This window comes from Coloeus monedula (assembly GCF_965178545.1).
Source record: "Coloeus monedula genome assembly, chromosome: 15".
Taxonomy (NCBI): domain Eukaryota; kingdom Metazoa; phylum Chordata; class Aves; order Passeriformes; family Corvidae; genus Coloeus; species Coloeus monedula.
The window spans coordinates 5,166,043-5,184,521 of record NC_138795.1 but is presented as its reverse complement, the minus strand read 5'-3'; the positions used below and the strand labels follow the sequence as shown (position 1 = coordinate 5,184,521).

The 18,479-nt window shown below is 41.6% G+C and overlaps 1 protein-coding gene across 6 annotated transcripts in view; it reads left to right on the top strand.

The window, feature by feature from the left end:
• SGCD (sarcoglycan delta) overlaps positions 1-18,479 on the top strand; it is a 328,100-nt gene that overhangs the window by 35,288 nt on the left and 274,333 nt on the right. Inside the window, exon 1 of one of the 6 annotated variants that reach the window (XM_082291571.1) lies at positions 11,797-11,889. The exons of the other annotated variants lie outside the window; for them this stretch is intronic. The gene's annotated coding sequence lies outside the window, so the exon portion shown is untranslated. Of the gene's footprint in view, positions 1-11,796; positions 11,890-18,479 lie in introns of those variants that run through there. 6 annotated transcript variants of the gene reach the window in all.

The following is an 18,479-nucleotide window of genomic DNA, read 5'->3' as shown; positions in this document are numbered from 1 at the left end:
TGGATGCTGATACCCCATCTGATGCCAGCAGTGAAGAGCCTGTACAGTGTCAGCTCAAGACAAGTGGCTATAAGATGGCAAAAAAGAAATTTAATTCTTGTGACACTAGGTCATCATTTGTGTCGAGCAGATTTTCTTGGCTGGGAGACTAACAGAAGACACATTCCTGCTAATACCTGCATGCTCTGAGTGCTGTAGTTTGAAGAACTCCTCTTGCACAGAGCTTAAAACACCACATTAATAAGAAATTATCCGACTATTTGATCAAATTGCATTAACTGTTTTGATTTTTCCTTATTTTCTCATTTTGATATATTTCTGTATTTCTGGGGAAAGAAATATGATTGCTAACTGCTTTGGCACAAACGGTGGGGGTTTGGGTGCAACTTGTAATATTTAGGATGAGCAAAAAAGCCATTGCTACATTTAGAAATGCAATTCATTCAAGAAGAATTAGGCTCCTAACCCCATTTGGAAAGACACTTTGATTTTTGAAGCCTTGCTGGATGCCTACACTGCAGGCTCTGCTGTGGCTGTCACCATTCTGTGCTCTGCTGACACACAGCACTGACACCTGGCCTCTGGTCCTGTTTTTTTGACCAAAATCTAGCACTTTACTTTTTGAATAATTCAACATATCTACTAGATGTAGATGTGAATTTTCTCAAGCTCCCATCTGCAGCAATGGCAGAGTTGAGTGGAGGAGTCCAGACTCCTTTCACTCATCCTCAGGGTTTGTGGTGGGACAGCCCAGTCCCATGAAGTAGCAAGTGAGATTTTTTTCTTCTTGAAAGCAGAATTTTATGTTGGTTTTGTTGCTGTGACTTTGTGTGATTTGCTTTAGCTGGGTTACTATTACTTTTCAGGCTGCTCCAATTCTCTTTTGTTTCTTTGGATTTTGAAGATGTCTTTTGCTTTCTAAGATCTTCCCTTAAATATGGGATGTTTTCTGCTGGGTGAGGTCACTTAGCAGAGAGCCCTGTCAGTTCTCACCCTGCTGGGAGCACATGCTACCTCAGGGGCTCTGGGTTTGTGTTGTTTACACACATTCAGATCTACTGACCCTGCAGCACACAAGTGTGAAGTGGAATTGAAAGGGTTACATTTGTGCTTGACAATGTGGGTTTTTAGCATGCACCAAAATGAGCTGCTTCTCTGGGAACAGATGATGTTGGGACACAAACCCTTACAAATCCCAATACTTTCTAGGGTAGCTATTTGCCCCTTAATTCTCATTTTGATGAAAACTGCCCTATTATGAGGAACAAGTTTATTAGTGACCCTCTTCCAGTATTGTGTAATCCCTTCATCTGTATTTAATCTGCTGAGATGTTTGAAAAGTATTTTGCTGGAGTGGTGATAAGACAGGAGGCTTTTAGATAAAGTTCCAAGTGGTTTTTCACCTTTCACAGAGCCTTGCTGGATGTAAGGGCTAAGGGTCATTAAGAAAGCAAAGGATTTTTCGACTGTCCCATTTTTACTTTTAAAAGTGTTTCTCTCAATAAAGCAGTGGGCTGTACATCTATTAATAACATCCCTACATGGAAACAAGTGCTCAGTTACACCTCAGTTAGAGAGGACAGATCAGCTTTTTTGAGGTTTGCCTCCTCCTGTGAACTCTGTTTGACACAATCTGATTTAATTTGTAATAGCAAAGACTTTCAGTTGTTGATTACATCAATTCTGGGGGCCAGCAACTTTGAGGTTGTTAATATATTTAATTGTATTTATGAGCCTAAGTACAAATCCCATGAACCCCCCCAGTGGAAAAAAAAAAAATCATCAAAACCACAAAGCCTTGCCTTTGCCATGCAGAAAATGTTCCTTTTGCTATACTTCTACACATGTCCTAAACTATTCTTTGTATTTAAAATTATCACTTTAGTAAAGTCCCCATGTGGTAAAAAAAGCCAAAACCAAAACAAACCCCAAAGAACTAATCCTAGACATCAGGGTAGGATTAATACATATTTCTGAATTTCAAACTTTATAATTCAACATTTGTAGGTTATTTGGTACTTTTTTTTCTGGCCACACTGAGCATCTTTATTCAACGACTTCTGTCAGAGTGGCATTTGCTGAACACTTTCAATAATAGCGACACTGTTTTATTTCTGCCCTGGTGTTCTGGGACCACATCTTGGTGTTCAAGGCCACATCTTCCAGGAATTTTATACAAGAAGCAACAGAAAAGAACACTTATCTAACAGAGCCACAACTTCACTGTCAACTATAAAAGAAGAGCCAGCAGATTCTAACTTAGATTAAAAGTCAGCTGCGAATAGAGGCAAATATTCCTGTAGGCACAGGGCATCTCTCTGAAGAGAAATTGTTGAAAATGCAAATGGCTGAAAGAGAGTTCAGTGTGACTGCTTTGTGTTTCACAGGCGCTGTGGTTTCGTATGCCCCAGGTCAGCTCTCAGGAGATTTACTGCCAAGACTTCTGGAAGACCTACGGCAACTTTGCAAATGCCCTCTTCAGAATCCTCCTGTTTGCTTTGTGGGCAGAGTCACTCTTGTGAAGGACTCCTTCAGGGGCCTGGATAACAGATACCAGCATGGCCCCCTTGTGCAGCCTGACAGCCCAGGGCAAATACTAGAGAAGAAGAAAAGCATCTTACTGTTATTATCATCATTATCATTATTTTTAAAAAAATTATTATTATCTTCCAGCTCAGAGCTGTGACATTATCTCTTCCAGTTGTGAAGGCGTCCTTGACAGGCCATCACATCTTAATCACACCAAACATCATCATCACCATAGCTCTTGTAAGTAGGCAGGGGCTAATAATGAGTTCAGACTCCACTGGGGGGCCATCAGCTGGATGAAGAACAATTGACCTTTCAGGAAGAGCTGTACAATTAGAGGCAAACTAGATGAAAGTAGAGACAAGGTAGAGTGGAATTGGAAAGCAGCATATTTGCATCAGATAAGAACAAGAGGATGCTGGGACTTCGGTTCTCTCCATCTTCAGGTAGAGAAAATCCATCTGAAATCTACTTTTCAGGAGGTGGGTTCACCACAAATGTATGCTCAGAAGAGTGTGATAAAATTAATGACTGTCCTCCTTCAGTTTGATGATAAATCCATGTGCCAGTGGAGAAACCAGTCACACACACCCCATTAAACTCCCTCTTCTTACTGGCTTAACTTGACAAAACAGTTTCCTACATCCCTGCTTCACATCCAAGGCAATCTAGAAGTTCACAGAGGTTCACTGAAAATTGTTACTCGATTTTGTGCCTCCTGTTTGCCTCACATTTCTTGCTCAGGGCATAGCAAATGAGGATAGCTTTGAGGAGGATGAGCATAAGATCAGAGTCAAAGCATGGGAAGCTGAAAGTTGGAGTCTCCAGTTGAGAGACTGAGGTTTGGCACAATGTAAAGGCCAAATTCTCTGACCTGAGCAGGGGCTATTGCTGTCTTTCAGAGACTGTTGTGGTCCTGGGCTGGAAAAAGGAAAGGCAGGGGAGAAGCAAACAGCCAGCAGAGAGCCTTCCTGATAGGCAAGAGCGATTCTGCCAGCAGTGCTTAATGAGCAGAAAAATCATTGATTAGCTTAGTAGTGGGCAGACCAGAGAAGAAAAGCTCTTGAAATGAGACTTAGAGCAAAATGTTTGCAAGATACCTTTAAAGTCTGTTTGGTTTTTGATCCTGAATTTGAGGAGAGAAAAGGAAAGGGATAGTTCGAAGCAGTGGTCTGATGCCTTGAGAGATTTCAAGTTGAAGTGGAGGGGCGGAGGGGCAAAGATGGAGAGAGGTTCACAAATACTATTCATGGCATTTTATCTCAAAATGTCAAGTGCTAAAGCTCTGGAAATATGCTTACATGGTACATGCAGCACTGCATAATTGAAGCCCCATGAGAGTTAAGGAAATCTGTACTTTCTGGCCTTTATTTGTTTAAAAAGAAAAGCTTTGTCAACACTGTATGTACTGCTGAGTACATATGGCGCTAAATCTCAGTGCAAAGTGGCGAGATTTCAGGGATTGAGCAGAGATGTCCCCTATGGCACCATTCCCTTTGATCTCAGAGATTAACCTTTGGCAGCTTTTGCCCTTACTTCACATCTGTCCTGTCCTTTGCTGAATTCCTGGGTACAAACACTGATGCCATTTTGCTCTGAAACATATCTGGAAGATATGTGTTTAGTTGGTACATGTAAAAAATGGTGAAAATGCTTGTCTTTATCAGTGTGGAAATGTGCATCGCTAAGTGTTGAAATGTTAAACCAAGAAGTCTGGAAAGGTCCTAGCTCAGCAATCTCTCCCAGATACAAAGGAGTCTGTTGCTTCCTCAGCTCTTTGGCATCCCACAGAAACGTGCCCACATTTCTACAGGAGTGCCCTTGAGAGAGTCTGGCCTGGAAAGTGGTTCTGGATGCTCCCCACCTACTCACGTTTTCCCAAGACTTAACTGACCCCTGCACCATTCTTAGATAGAAACTCCCTTCCAGAAACATCACTGGGCTGTTGGCAGGAATCGTATTCAGAGAAACAAACATCTGGGACACGCTTCCCTGGTATTGGAAGAAAGCCTATTTGTGTCAGCTGCATTTGAAAGATTGTTCCAGAACGGTTCATCCGTGCGTAAAGTCACCCCTAGAATTCTGCCAAGGCTGAGGAGCTCAGGGAGATCTGCTGGCACCAGTGGCTCTTTCATCCACCCAGTTTTTCCAGGGTACTGGAGGTCAGAGAGGAGCGGATACGTAACTTGCTTGTCTGAACCTGTTCTTCTGCCTTGTTTAGGGTAGCTGGTGAGTTTTCACACTGAACTGAACTTCCAGGGACAAAATATCGATCCTGCAGAGTTGAAATGGGAGAACAGAGCTCCTCACCCTGCAGTTTGCCCTATGCAGAAGTCTGAGATAAATGGTGGGGAGCGCTTGTTGCAGGCTCTCCCCTTGTGAAGCTCTTCAGCATTAAAAATCACAGGTACACCTTACAATGGGCCTTCCTGGTTGTTTATCTTTAGATAATTACACAGCAGGGGCTATTTTTTTTTCTCTCTTTTAAGGAAAGTACTGTGGGAGTCACTTTGGTTTCTTTGAATTTGACCTTTGTCAGCTTTGGGGGAAAAAATACATTTTCTCTTAGTCAAAGTAAATTAGGTGTATTCATTATAGCAACTCAGAGGATTAAGCAAAATTACTGAGGGTTTTTTTCCTCAAGGTAATGATTTAATTGCTTTGATTTTGTTTTGTTCATATCCTGAGGAAAAAAAATGATGATAGTAGAAGAAAATCCCTTTAACTGTTCTTTTCCATGCAGTGTATGCTTCTGTATGCCTGGCAGAACTTGCCTTATGCTAACCTTTTCCTTCTAGTGCTCTCCTTAGAAATTTCACTTCTCAAAATTTTAAGGCTCTGTGTGTATTTGTATGTATAGATGTATGTATATATATGTATGCCAACACATAAAACCAAAATACATTGTATAAACATACCTATGTTTATATAAAACTATTTTTATGTACGGGTGTGTATATATATATGTACACACAAGTATAAAAAATAAAATAAATGCTGGCTTTCCCTTTGAAAGTTGCTTGCTTTCAGCTTCAGCAAACTGGGTTGAATTACAACTCAATTGAATGCACTTCTGTAGCACCTTCCCTCAGGGATCTAAACCAATTTTCTCACCATTGCTAAATGCTGAACTTCCCCTGTTCCCTCGCAGAGTAAGTAGGATGCTGCTATCTGTGCTCTAGGGTAGGGAAATTAAGAAAAGTGTTGAATGCAACATACTGGAAGAGAAAGTGATAAGATACTTAGCTGTTGGTTTGGAATATTGTCACGTGTTCACACAGTCATACTTTCCTGGGAGAGTGAAGCCTTGCAAGATGTAACTGTAGTATGAGAAAATGAAGGGCAATTTTGACCCCTTTAGCAGCAGTATAACTGCGTGGTTGGTCAGTTGGGCACAGCTTTGGGATAGAGCAGGAACAAATGGGTAAAATCAGGAAGGAACAGTAAAAGGCGTTTTTGAGAAATACGGAGTGTGCTTCTTGACTTGACCCCTGGTCTGTTTTAGCTTGACCAGTCACAGTGTGAACTCCAGCTTCTGAAAAAAGGCATTTAGAAGTCAACTCAGCAAGGAGAGGGCAAGAAAATAGCTGCAGTTCTCAGGTGCTTGTCCCTTGTAACCTCTGGCCAAGGCCAAGGGAGCTGCTGCTGTACTGAAAGCAAGTGAACTCTGCTCGTATGTCACATCTGACGTAAAGAGTTGAATTTATGGTGACAAGGACAGAAGATTTGCCTCCCAGAATTTGTTTGTGTTCAATTTCTTGCGTGGCCATTCTGCGTGTGTAACAAAGGGAGACTGTGATGATATTCACCATCCTTTGGTGATTCCACAGTGGTTGTGTTCCTAATAAACTGTAAAAAGAAAGCTGACTGCAGGAAGGTTGGTGGCTAGGTTAATATACACTGTAGTGGAGTCATTTAAAATAATCCAAGCAAAGAAAGGAGATTTATATAAAAGTACAGTTCCATTACTTGTGCCTCTGGCACAGTAATGTCTCATCTAGCATAGCAAAAACCTAACAACATTATTCTTGTTTCTCTTTGTAACATCCATAGCCTTTAGTACTGCTTTCCTTTGTTAATTTTTGAAAGACTAGTTGTTAATTAAAAGACATAATTGACTCAAAGGCAAGTCTTGACTGAAAAGAGGTCAGAGAACATGGCAGGAGTCTTGTGTTTTGGGTTTTTTAAATTATTTTAAAAACAACATCTAATTTTGAGCATGTCAATATCCAGTTAAAATTTTGATGAGTGGTATGCAAGCTCCCATAGATGTCTTCATGGCAACGGCAATTTTTCTTATTTTATTAGCTGGAACAGTAGGGCAGGTCTGATTTTTGGATGAGTGAATGAAGTCCACTTTGAAGCAAGGAAAGCAGACTCGAAGTAGTTAGGTTTTTGTTTCCTTCCTTCCCTTTTTTCCCCAGAAGACTCAAGATCAGTCGTTAAACACCACAGGTCTGGCAGCACATTTAAACCCACTTCCTTTTACACCTTTTGTAAGGGTTTAGCACCTGGTGAGCACGGAAGTAGAGTTACTGCTTAGCAAAGTTTGGCTACTTGCTTTGGTACTGAAATAGAAGCAGCTTTCTTCTAAAAATCCATCCCAAAGGGCCAAGACTAAAGTGTTTTGTATTCCCATTACTTTGAATGGAAATTTTTCCATATTAAGGAGTTTGGCATTGGGATTGCTTAGAGAGCCAGGCACTTCTTTTATGGAGGTCCATTAATTTCGATTCTGCTAAGTGTGTATTCTTAATTGCACTAAGTCAATGTACCTAAAGAGATCAGAGAAAAGAACTGATCCAGAAGGGGGGAAACCTGTTATTGTGTGCTTTGAAGCTGTGGGATTGAGTGACCACATCATCTTGGCTGTGACTTTCAGATTGATAAAGTGAATGTATTGCTTTTAAGAGATACGTGATATCATTAAGGATTAATCAGGGCCCTTCATTTTGCATAACTTTCAATTGTGCAGTCAAGGCTTGTGTGTATAATGGATGGTTTTTATTTTCTTTCTTCAACTTATCTTTGCTGACTGCACCTCTTTGCTCCCTGATGTCTGTAAGCTCTAATAAATTGAGGAGTTTAGGCAGACAGTTCCTTAGGCAAGAGCTCTCCCTTGGCTGGTGATGGTGGTGAGACCTGCCTAGACTATAAAAGGCTCAGAAAAGGGGACAAGCTTTTGGCTGGAAGGCATAAGGGAAGTGTAACAACTTTTACATCCCTCCTTCTTCTCTTTTCTTGGATATTTAATTGGCATTAGGAAACAGAGCAGGTAATTGGATTAATAAACAAAAAAAAAAAGTACTGTTTGAGTTAGAGATACCCTTAGGAAGTCCCCTGTTGGTAGAGCTTGTACTGATTTTATGAATTCCAAGATATTCAGTGGTTTTAGAAATAGCTTAGATGCCAGAGTGATGTGATAAATCAAAAACCTGAGCTCTCATCCTAGAAAAGATGCTTGCCCACGTATTTGCAGAGAGCAGCCTGAAGATGTGAAGCTTTGGATTTGAATGCACAAAGAAACCTCACCAAACAAATAAAAAGACCACCATGGCTTTCATTCCCGTGGTGTCGCTGTCTTGTATAAATATGCAGAAAAAACTGGCTTATAATTTTGTGTTTATTAAGAGAATATATCTTTCACCAGCTCCTGCTTCCTTGCTCTCAAAAGCATACTGAACTCATTCTTAATGCCATGGTATTACAGGTCAGACAAGGGCTCCTGTATAACCCAATCCTTTGTAATTTCCCAGGCACTATCTGCATCCAGCCAACAGCTTTCAGTTGACTGGAGAACTTGGTTTTTTCCCTGTGTTTACCTAGAGACTTGTCCCTTGAAAACATGGTCAACAGCTGCCTCTCTCTTTTGTTTATTGTTTCCTCCCTCCTCCCATTTTTCAATGTTATCTACTGGCCTGTGACTTGAAAGGGAAAGGGCCAAAGAGATGAGAATTGCTGGACTCGATATCCTCATAGAATTACCAGCACTGTGGTCTTGGGAGGAAGAAACATGATTCTCCCCTTATCTTTACAGAGAAGAGAGGATCCACACAGAGTCAGAAAATGGTTTGGGCTGAAAGGGATCTTATAGCTCATCTTATTCCAGCTCCCATGCAATGGGCAGGGACACCTTCCACTATTCCAGGTTGCTCCAATCCCTGTCCAGCCTGGCCTTGGACACTTCCAGGCATGGGGCAGCCACAGCTTCTCTGGGCACCCTGTGCCAGGGCCTCACCACCCTCACAGGGAAGGATTTCTTCCTATCTCAGCTGAACCTACCCTCTTTCAACTGAAAGCCATTACATAGTCCCATCATTATTTGCTCTTTTACAAAGTCCTTCTCCAGTGCTCTGAGTCCCTTTAGGCACTGGAAGGGACTTGAAGGTCTCCCCAGAACCTTCTCTTCTCCAGCCTGAACAACCTCAACTCTGTCAGCCTGTTTTAACAGCAGAGGTGCTCCAGCCCTCTGGATCATCTTCATGGCCTCTTCTGGACTGACTTCAACAAGTCCATGCCCTCCTATGCTCAAGAGTAAACCATCTGTAGACAGGACAGATCAGTTAAAATTTCTTATCTCGTTGCCACAACGTTACTTTCAATATGCTGTCCAAAAAGTCAGGATTACAAACCAAATAGAGTAGAGGGAGCAGCAGTGGCAAAAATTAGAACCCTGTGGTAGGGTCCCTCAGGACATTCCTGCCTTGTTCTCCTGCTGCACAGGGAAGGGAGCACACTCCTTGTCCATGGGAGATGAGGTAAGAAATGATGGGCTTCAGTTGCAGCAGGTGAGATTTATTTTCATGACAAAAACTTTCTAGGATGAAATACTTCAGTAGATTGCTTATGGGGGTTGTGGCAACTCCATCATTGCAGGTCTTTAATATGTTAGAAAAACATCTGTCAGGAATGATACCTGTAGAGCTGCTCCTGCCTTGGGGTATGGGGATGGAATAGATGACCTCTGGAGGTCCCTTTCAGCCCTGTGTTCTATGAGCTCTAATCCAGGATTTTTCATTACTCATCCCTTGAAGCCCCAAAGGTGACAGGACTATCACACTTCATTTTTACCCTTACAGAATCTTTTTTGCTGGGTAGTTTTTACTCATTCAGTGGTGCTGGCTTCAGTTACATTTGTCATGTGATTCTGTTACAGCCTCTATTTATTAATTTTTTTTTGCAGTCCATGCCCTCTAGGCTTTTTGTCTTTGTTTTTTAAATGGATTTCATTCAGTTCAAAGCCTTCTGGAAACAGAAGTTGCTGAAAACTTAGTTGCTTTTTTGTAAAATTTTTCTTCATCTGAGATTTCAAATTAGACAAAATGAGGTAAAGTTGCTGTTAAGTACCGGTAATGTTGGATGCTGCAACAGGCACAGGAATAGGAACTGGTTTTGCCTTGTTAAAGTAAGATGAATGTGGACAGGAGCAGGTGATGAGGTGGGGAGCTGCTCAGGACAGAGGCTATTCTGCTTGTTTGTCCAGGGCTTGGTACAGTGTGGCCCTGAGCTGTGGGTGAAGAGCTGCTCTAATAACCTTATTTGTGATGGGAAGCACACAAGGGACCAGGTACATGTGTACAGTGTGCACGTGCTGCTGCTGTAAGGTATAAAAGAACTAAGGTTTGTGCTTTGGAGTGATAACGTGGTGATTTAGGGGTGATTTAAAAACACAGTAAATTAAAAGATAACCAGAACAGTGTGATCCTGTAAGTGATGGGTTTTTATTCGGGTGTCAAAGTGGCAGTGAATACCCCATGCACTTGCACAGTCTTCTCTCCCTGACACAGCTGGGTGTTTCACAAGCTGGTGTGAAACAGTAGTTTCCCATTATATTTGCCCTTTCTCATCTCTTCCTGACACGGAATTAAGTTTGTTCTCTTATTGGTGTGTGATGGTATTTAGGTGGTTTCCTTGCAGGTTTGTTTTAGGGCTTCCTCAGCTCTCAATTTGGGTTGGTAAAGTGGAAGATTGCACAGCAAAAGCGAGGTGTCAGGCTCGAGGTAATCAAACATCCTGTTTTATATCGTTGTAGTTTTCCAGTTCAGCTCCAGGGTGCCTTGCTCTGTGAAACAGCTGTGCTAATTCTGCCTGTGTCTGGGTGTCATTGCTCCAGTCACACTGGGGAGAGGAAGGTGCTTGGAGCAGTCCCTGCTGTGGTGGCTGCCCCACTCCCTGCTCTGTGTTTAGAGAGAAGCACCATGCTCATGACATTGTGCTCCTTTCCACAGCTGACCATGACTTTCTTGGCCTTTTCACTGGCCTTCTTCATCTTCCTCTGTGGCTTAAACTGACAGCCAGAAGAAGAGAAATCCCTGGGGGCATTCTGCACAGGGCTGCACAGTGTAGTGATTCACTTGGATGTTTTACATTCCCCTGAATATTTTATGTCCTTAAATGACTGTGCATTTGGAGCAGTGATGGAGCAGAGGTGGAGCAGTGATGGAGCAGCAGTGCCATGGGGGGGTCTGACAGGCACAGAACTGCCCTGTGACAGCTGTGCTGGTCACTGCTCATCTCTGCTATGTACTGCAGGGTTTTCAAGTTTAATTTGGGTAAAAATATTTAAATCATCATATCAACCCTCCCTCCTCTGGAGTTTTAATAAAGTTGCCTAATCCAGTTATGTTACTCTTCTGAGAAGCTGACTTTTTTATGACTAATTATTCTGTGCTCAGCTATACGTTCTGAGTTCTGTTTGCTTCGTGGCTGGATTTGATGCATTCTATTTAATTATGCACTTTAAAAACAAAAAAAGAGGTGAAAACTCACTTTGTTAGCTCTGGGCTGCAGGAGTTGACACATTTGCTTCTGCCTGCCTGTTCCCTCTAAAGGCTCTGGAACCCATGGACCCCTTCAGCAAAGTTATGAAGGCAGAATTGGAAAAACTTGTCTTTATGGAAACTTTGATTAATTTTTTTCAAGGGGTGACCAGAGCTGCTGTGTTACAGTACTGTCAAATACTGTATGCACAGAAGCCCTGTCATCTGAATTTCAAAGTCAGAGCCATATTTTAAGAGACTTGCCCTTTTCATCCTATCTGGTCTGTGGGGGTGTTGCTGTGACTGAGCCCTGTTTGGCCACGTAAAGCAGCCTGCCAGGCTTCCTTTGCCAGGGACTTTGAGTTTAAATCTATTTCAGGCCTTTAAAAAGGTCACTCAAGGCTGCCAGCCAGAACCTCTGTCTTAATTCAGTGCTATTAGAATCACAGAAAAATCCGCGATCTCAGGCTGGAGGGCAGGGAGCGGTGGAATTATCAGACACTTTATAAACTGCAGAATATGCTCTCATTGCAAATTGCTGCTGTGGTCTGAGGCGAGCAGAAGGATCCCTGGGCAGCAGGAAGGCTGCTCAGGCACTGCTGTAAGATTTGGGCTCCACCAGTGGGGATCTGATTGCTGCTCTGGGGCCTGAAGCAGCTGCTTTCCTTTGCTTGCTGAGAAATCAGGATCACCTTTTTACCTTAGCTGTTAGGTGGTGTATCTTTCCAGGTGATTTGTACCTGTCTGTTTAGGCTCCCCACTGCTGTATATTTGGATTTTTGCTCTGCAGCAAGGTAAAGGGGGGAAGCAGGAATTGTGTGGGGGTTTGGGGTCTGGATTAGGGATTATTGCACTGCTGGCTGTGCCTGGTGGGCAGGGGGAGAAGCTGAATTTGAGACCTCAGTGGCCCATTCCCACCCTCTGCTGATGATCCCAGAGGAAGTTCCCCACCTTTCTCTTGCTCTGTATCATCTGATATACTTAATTGCCCTACTGAAAAATTTGTGTTCCTACTCAACTAACAGGTTTAGTTCTCCTTCATTCCTTCTTGTAATCCTTCAGTTTGGGCTCCTTATTTGTAATCTAACGTGGGTTCTTGTAGGATTGGAAGGAGCTGACATCAGCGGTTTGAAGAGCCAAATAAAAGATTTCTTATAACAGTAATCAGCCTGGCTCATTTCCCAGCAGCATCCCGACCTGCCAGGGTATGGAACAGCCAGCACACAGGACAGAGTCTCTTGTTCCACAGTTGGGCCTAATTTAATAATACTTTGTTGAATTGCATTACAAGTTTGATTCTGGATTTTGACTGGGTATCTTGAAATGTAGTTTTTTGTGATCTGGACAATGTTATATTTTAATAACATTGTTAATGACATAATAACATCTTAATAACATATTTATCATATTATCATACCAGGAGGGATTTAATTTTATTAGCATCTTTACCAAATAATTTGATGAATGTGAAAAGTAGCTTTAATGTGATTTCTCATTGATTATTTTCATATAAAAGTTCTGTGATTTGAAGAATAATAACTTTGTGCTCACTTGCCATCTTGTAAGTAGGTCTTAGTTTTAATCTTGTAGCTTTTCAAAATTGAATCAGCAGAAATTGCAGAAATTATGTTGATATTCACTTGCTATCTTACTAATGGATCTCAGCTTTAATCTCTCTGATTTTCCAAATTGTTTCAGCAAAACCGATGTCACCAGGATTTGATTAAAGCATTCGGTTTCAGATTAGTTCTTTCCTAATGTGCTAAATTTTCATATGCCTATGCAAACAATTTTAACAGTATTAACCTCTTACTAGAGCCTTATTTCTCAAAGTATTTTGAGAGCTTTAAGTTTTTTTTTTAAGTTAAAATCTTGGCTGCTAGTAAAATGTACTTGTCAATTTTGTAGTTAATTGCTGCATTAGTTCTGAAGTTATGAATCAAACTGGAAAGTAAACTTGGTATCTTAGTATTACGCAGCAAAAAATAGCTGTTGCAGTAGGGATGCTGTTTGCTAATTCACTTGCCTCCTTTTAGCTAATCACTGCATTTATTCATGTCATGCATTTTGGCTGGGTGAACTCCAGCTTGATACAATGATGACTGGAATGCCTTTTGCCCCTTCTGAAGGCTGGTTTCTGTGGAATAGGTATTTGTCCCGAACAAGAGGCAAATGCATAAACAAGCCTTCAAGGCAAGCAGATAAGACTATGAATTTCTTTCTGTTCCTTTTTAAAAATTTCTTTAGGATTTTATTCTTGTTTAATTTCTTAGTTCTTTTCTTCTTTAATAATGCCAGGAGCATTACTAAGAAAAAAGTTGACTGGAATATGATGGTTGTTTAATAATGTTATGCAACCCTAAAATTAAAGTGTAGTCTCAGGTGAGGTAGTGTATCTGCATCAGTGTAATTTGACCAACAAGGAAAAAAAAGCATATTTACATCTCAAGGCAGAGTGAACCACCACAAGTCCTCTTTCCTGCTGTACATGTACAGGGCTCCCCAAACCACCTCCTTAAATCCTTCATCCTGAAATTGCAGCTCTGTGGGTGGCTCCTGCACTGTGAGCACTGGTGCCAGGGTCCCCTCTCTTGGAGGGGATTATAGGATCAAAGTTGCATAGCACTGCTGTATAACGTGATACTATTTTGGGAACATCTCCGTTTTTCACAGAGGGAGTACCAGTGGTAGGTGAGCTGCTTAGAAGGGCTTTTTACGTAGCTGAGGCTGAAAAATGTCTGAGAATTTCTATAAGAAGTAAGAGCTGTGTTTTGCATACAGGGAGCAGCACCATCCCTGACGCTGTAAATTTTTGAAGCCCGATGCTCCCCGCTGCCCAGGTGTGCCTTCATTTGGCTTTGCTGTTACCAGAGCAGAAACCAATAAAACTCTGCCAAATCCCGAGAGAGACTTGAGGAGATTCTAGGAGCACTTGCCGCATTTCATGTCTCCCACGCAGTCACGTTGTGGGAATGGTGCAGGCTAAATGCCTGTGCCTTGCTGCTGCTGCTGCTGGCTTAATGCAGGGCTGGCAATTGCCTTCCTTTCATCCCCTCCTGGGAGCCACCCCCTCCGTGTGCTGCCTTGCTCAGTGTTCCCTTCAGCAGCCTCTGTGTTGCCCTATAGCTGTGCTCTGCTCTGCTCATCACCTTGAATTTTGCTTCTCCATTAGCAAGTTGAATCAAGAGGATAACAATACAATTGGGCAAAACGTTCCCAAATTAGTATTTCGGTTCTTGTAATAAGCCTGTAAGGGAGGGGTGGGCACTGACGCCTGCAGGAGTGTGTGGCAGGGAGGAGCACGGAATGGGAGTAAGGTCAGGTGAAGCTAAGATGATTTAAGCAAATTATCATTTTGGAGGTAAAATCTACCACTTAGGCTAAAAGTTAATGTCAGTTCTTGCAAGCTGTAACAATATCCTGCCTTTTATGAAGGCTACCACCACTTACTGAAGCGAGATGCTGAAAGCATCCTGTAAGTGGCTGCTGGGGAAGTCAGTGCTGTAAACACCAGCGAGGTCAGGCTGCTGACCTTCAGAGTTTTCCCTTCTGGAGGAGTAACTCCTGAAAAGGCAGTCTGCTAATGAGATTTTTGGTGTTTTATTGTGTGCAGTGTCCATAATTTTATAAGTGGTCTCTCCCTGCTGCAGGCACACCCTTTTTCATCCAGTGCACATGGGAGAGTTGGATCAGCACCTTTTAAAATATTAGTTTGGAAATTAAGTAGCAGTGGTGTAAAAGTCTCTGAGAAGATTAAAGAGGAATTATTTGGGGGAAGGAAAAGGTGACAGCTTTGTGGCCAAAAGGAGTATGTGACTTGCTAACATTGTGAGCAGTGTGAGGCTCTGCAGGTGGTCAGTTTTGTGAAGGTTTCATTATATGACACAACTCACTACACAGCTGAGCTTAATGTAGTAATAGATCGGTGTTCTTTCTTTCAGGTGGTGGTGCTGTTTAGGTAGAACATCCATTATATCATGATAACAGGGGTCCTCAAAGAGCTAAATAATTGAAGCCAGGTTCTAGAAAAACAGTGAACACACATTGCAGTTTCAAAGACTGCTATTGTGGAAAGCCAGCTAATTGCATTCTGCTGCAATTAATAATCATCTCAATGGCTTTGCATATTTATGAATATATAAAAATAAATAAGAAAATACACAGGCTAGGATAAAAATTTGGTTCATAAAATTTTATTGCTGGAAAGTAATTAAGCATGCCTCTAATCACAGCATCATTTTTCATTGTGGGTAGGTTTGGGTGGAATGAGAAAGTTTGGAAAAAGAAAATGTGGCTATTCTATAAATTACCTTGTATGAAAGATTTCATATCACAGATATTAAACATTAGGCACATGCGTGCTTCTCCTTTCCCTGCCATTGCCTGTGTTGACCTGGGATACCCCGAGTATGGAAGTGGATCAGTTTTCATTCCCTTCCCCTGTGAGATGGGTGGTGAAGCTTTGGGCTTCCATCTTCTAGTCCGTATTGAACAGGAGGTCACAATGAAAGATGAGAGCAGCCTATCCTGGCCTTTAAACAAATACTAATAATGTCTGAGGTTTTGAGATTAAAATTTGTCTCCTGAGCATGCAAATACAAGCTGAGGATAAGAGCACAGAGAGTATTGTTTGAAGTTTTGGCCCACGTGGAATTATTCTCTGCTTATATCCATGTAACTAAACATGAATTTGGCTGGCTGAAGTTTCTCTTTAATCTGCACAGTAACCACTTACTCTCATTAGGAATTTTTTTCTCTTTACAGCCCTGTGCATTGCAAAATGTTCCTGCTTTGTTTTGACTTGACCTTTCATAGTCACTGAAAATCAATAGACTTTAATGCATTTATTAAATAAGGAGGATTCCAGGGATTAACATGCAAGGTTCAGTGCTGGAGCAAGAGGAGAAGGTAAAGAGTGGAATATTTCTGCAGAACCAAGGCAGGCTGCTGTGGCTCCAGGAGTGCTCTGCTCCTTTCCTGGTAGGAGCTGGTGCCTGCCTGCTGATCAGGCAGCCCAAGACCCCATTGCTGCCTTCTCTTCACTCTTAAACTTCCTTCAAAGCTCTCTTTTCCCTTTTCTTCTTTCTTTTCTCCTCTGAAGAGAAATGACTTTGTCTCCTGCTTTGGTTGAGCTGCACTTGACTTCCTAGGGATAGGGAGTAATGGGACTTCAAACACAGCTGGGTATCATTTGGGCAGCAAAAACTACTGAAGTATTTACTATGAGCTATGCCTTGTTTCTGAGAATACACTGGCTTTTGTGACCTGATTTTTTTAAGTAATAAGATTTGTGCAACTTCTGTGCTGAGTTTAGTGTTCCACAGCATGTATGTACTCACGCATCCTTTCTGTTTGAGTTTAGCTGGCCATATTTGTGCAAATCTCTGGTTTGCATGTTACCACAGGCTGTTCTTCAGTCTGCTGCCAGACACGTGTCTGTGTGTGATGAACAGTTTTAGGCCCTTTGAAAAGGGGAACAAGAGCAAGTAAGAAAAGGTTGGGCTTATTCTTACTATATTCGAGTCTTTACTCCCAAATATAAACCTATTAGTTCATCTTTTCTGAGTGGCCAGTGTAAATGCTATTGATTTTAGCAGGTTGGCTGAGATGTACCTGATACACCAATTTATGTAAAAATACACTACTTTTTCTACTTCAGCTAATGATTTTCAACAGAAATTTAAGGTAGGCTTTTTCTTTAGCATTTTATCAGCCTGATGAACTAACAGCAGAGAATGTGGATGTCCTGGCACATTTTTTCTCTCAGTGTCTGTTAACTGGGCTTTTTGTGCCTCTTATTTATGCGTGCTAATTGGGAAAGCATTATTCTTGCATGTTTAAAGCCAGTAGTTTTCTCGCGGATACTTTGTAATGCCTCTTTGAAAAGATTGCAGATTGATCCCCCACTTCAGATGAAACAAAAAGAAACACTCAAAATCTGGGAGTGACAAGCTTCTTATGGCATGATCTGCTACAACATATTAAAACCAGAGTTATGTATATGAAGAGTTTCCTTTCAGTGCATGGCAACTCTCACACAATGGTGTCTTGATGTGTCAACATGCATTCAGATCTCAGCATATTAAGAATGATTTAGAAGGAAGCTGTGTCAAAACACATTGATCAAATTGTGCTGTTTCAAGGTTTAATTATTTTTTCCCCCCTTAGCTGCTACACAGGGAACAGTGCTTTGTTTAGGTTTAAAAAAACCCCCAAATCTATCATTGTAAGTAAGAACAAAAATAAATTCTTATACTGAACAAATCAGAAAGTGGAGTTTTATGGCATTTTTGCTTTCTTGGGACATAATCATGTCTAATCTGCAATAATAGAAGAGCAATAGATGTGCACACAGGCAGTTAGATGATCAGTAATTGATTGTTTTCTTTTTAAAGAGCAAACTCCAAGTACACCAAAATGTGAAAGTGCTTTCCCTTTATGGGTCAGCATTGATTGTACATAAAACATGTGATAGAGGGTTTCTGAAAATGGTAATTAAAATTGTAGGGTTTCAAAAGTGAGCATTGATTATATTTCAGGGCCTCTCAGTTAAAAGTTAAGGAGTAAACAACACAGTATTCGGCTGGAATGCTCTGAGGCATCAGGACAAGGAGGGCTTTGAAACTTCGAGTCCTACCTGTGTAATTGTTCTAGTCAAGAGTAGAACATCACACGTTAATTACATTTAAGAGAAGAACTTACATGCTTTTTCCCTTTGCTACTTCTAGCAATTTTTAAGTGATTAAAGCCCTTAATGAGGTAGTTATTGCTTCCTGTGAAGCAGAGTTTAGGTGCCCAAAGGGACCCCTCTGGTGCTGGGCTTGACTGGCAGGCAGGGAGAGGGGACTGTGAGGGGACGTGCTGCCCAAATGACAGTAGTTGGCCTCGGATGTTACTCAGGTGGGGCATATCAAATGTATTTTTGTGTCTTATTTTCAAAGCTTGAAACTATGTGGATCAGCCACCCTTTGGTGTAAATCAACAGGATTCAGCAGAATTATGCCAATTTACACCACGTCAGAAAGTAGCACGGGGGGATGCAGTCATTTGTATAACTCCAGCTGCACGCTGCTGGAAGCAACACAGAGTGTTTTAAAGAGGTCTTACATTTTGTTACCAGCAGATTATGTTTAGTTAAATAAAAGTACATGTTGGAGTTGCCTTATTATGCAGTTGTACAGAAAGTAAAAA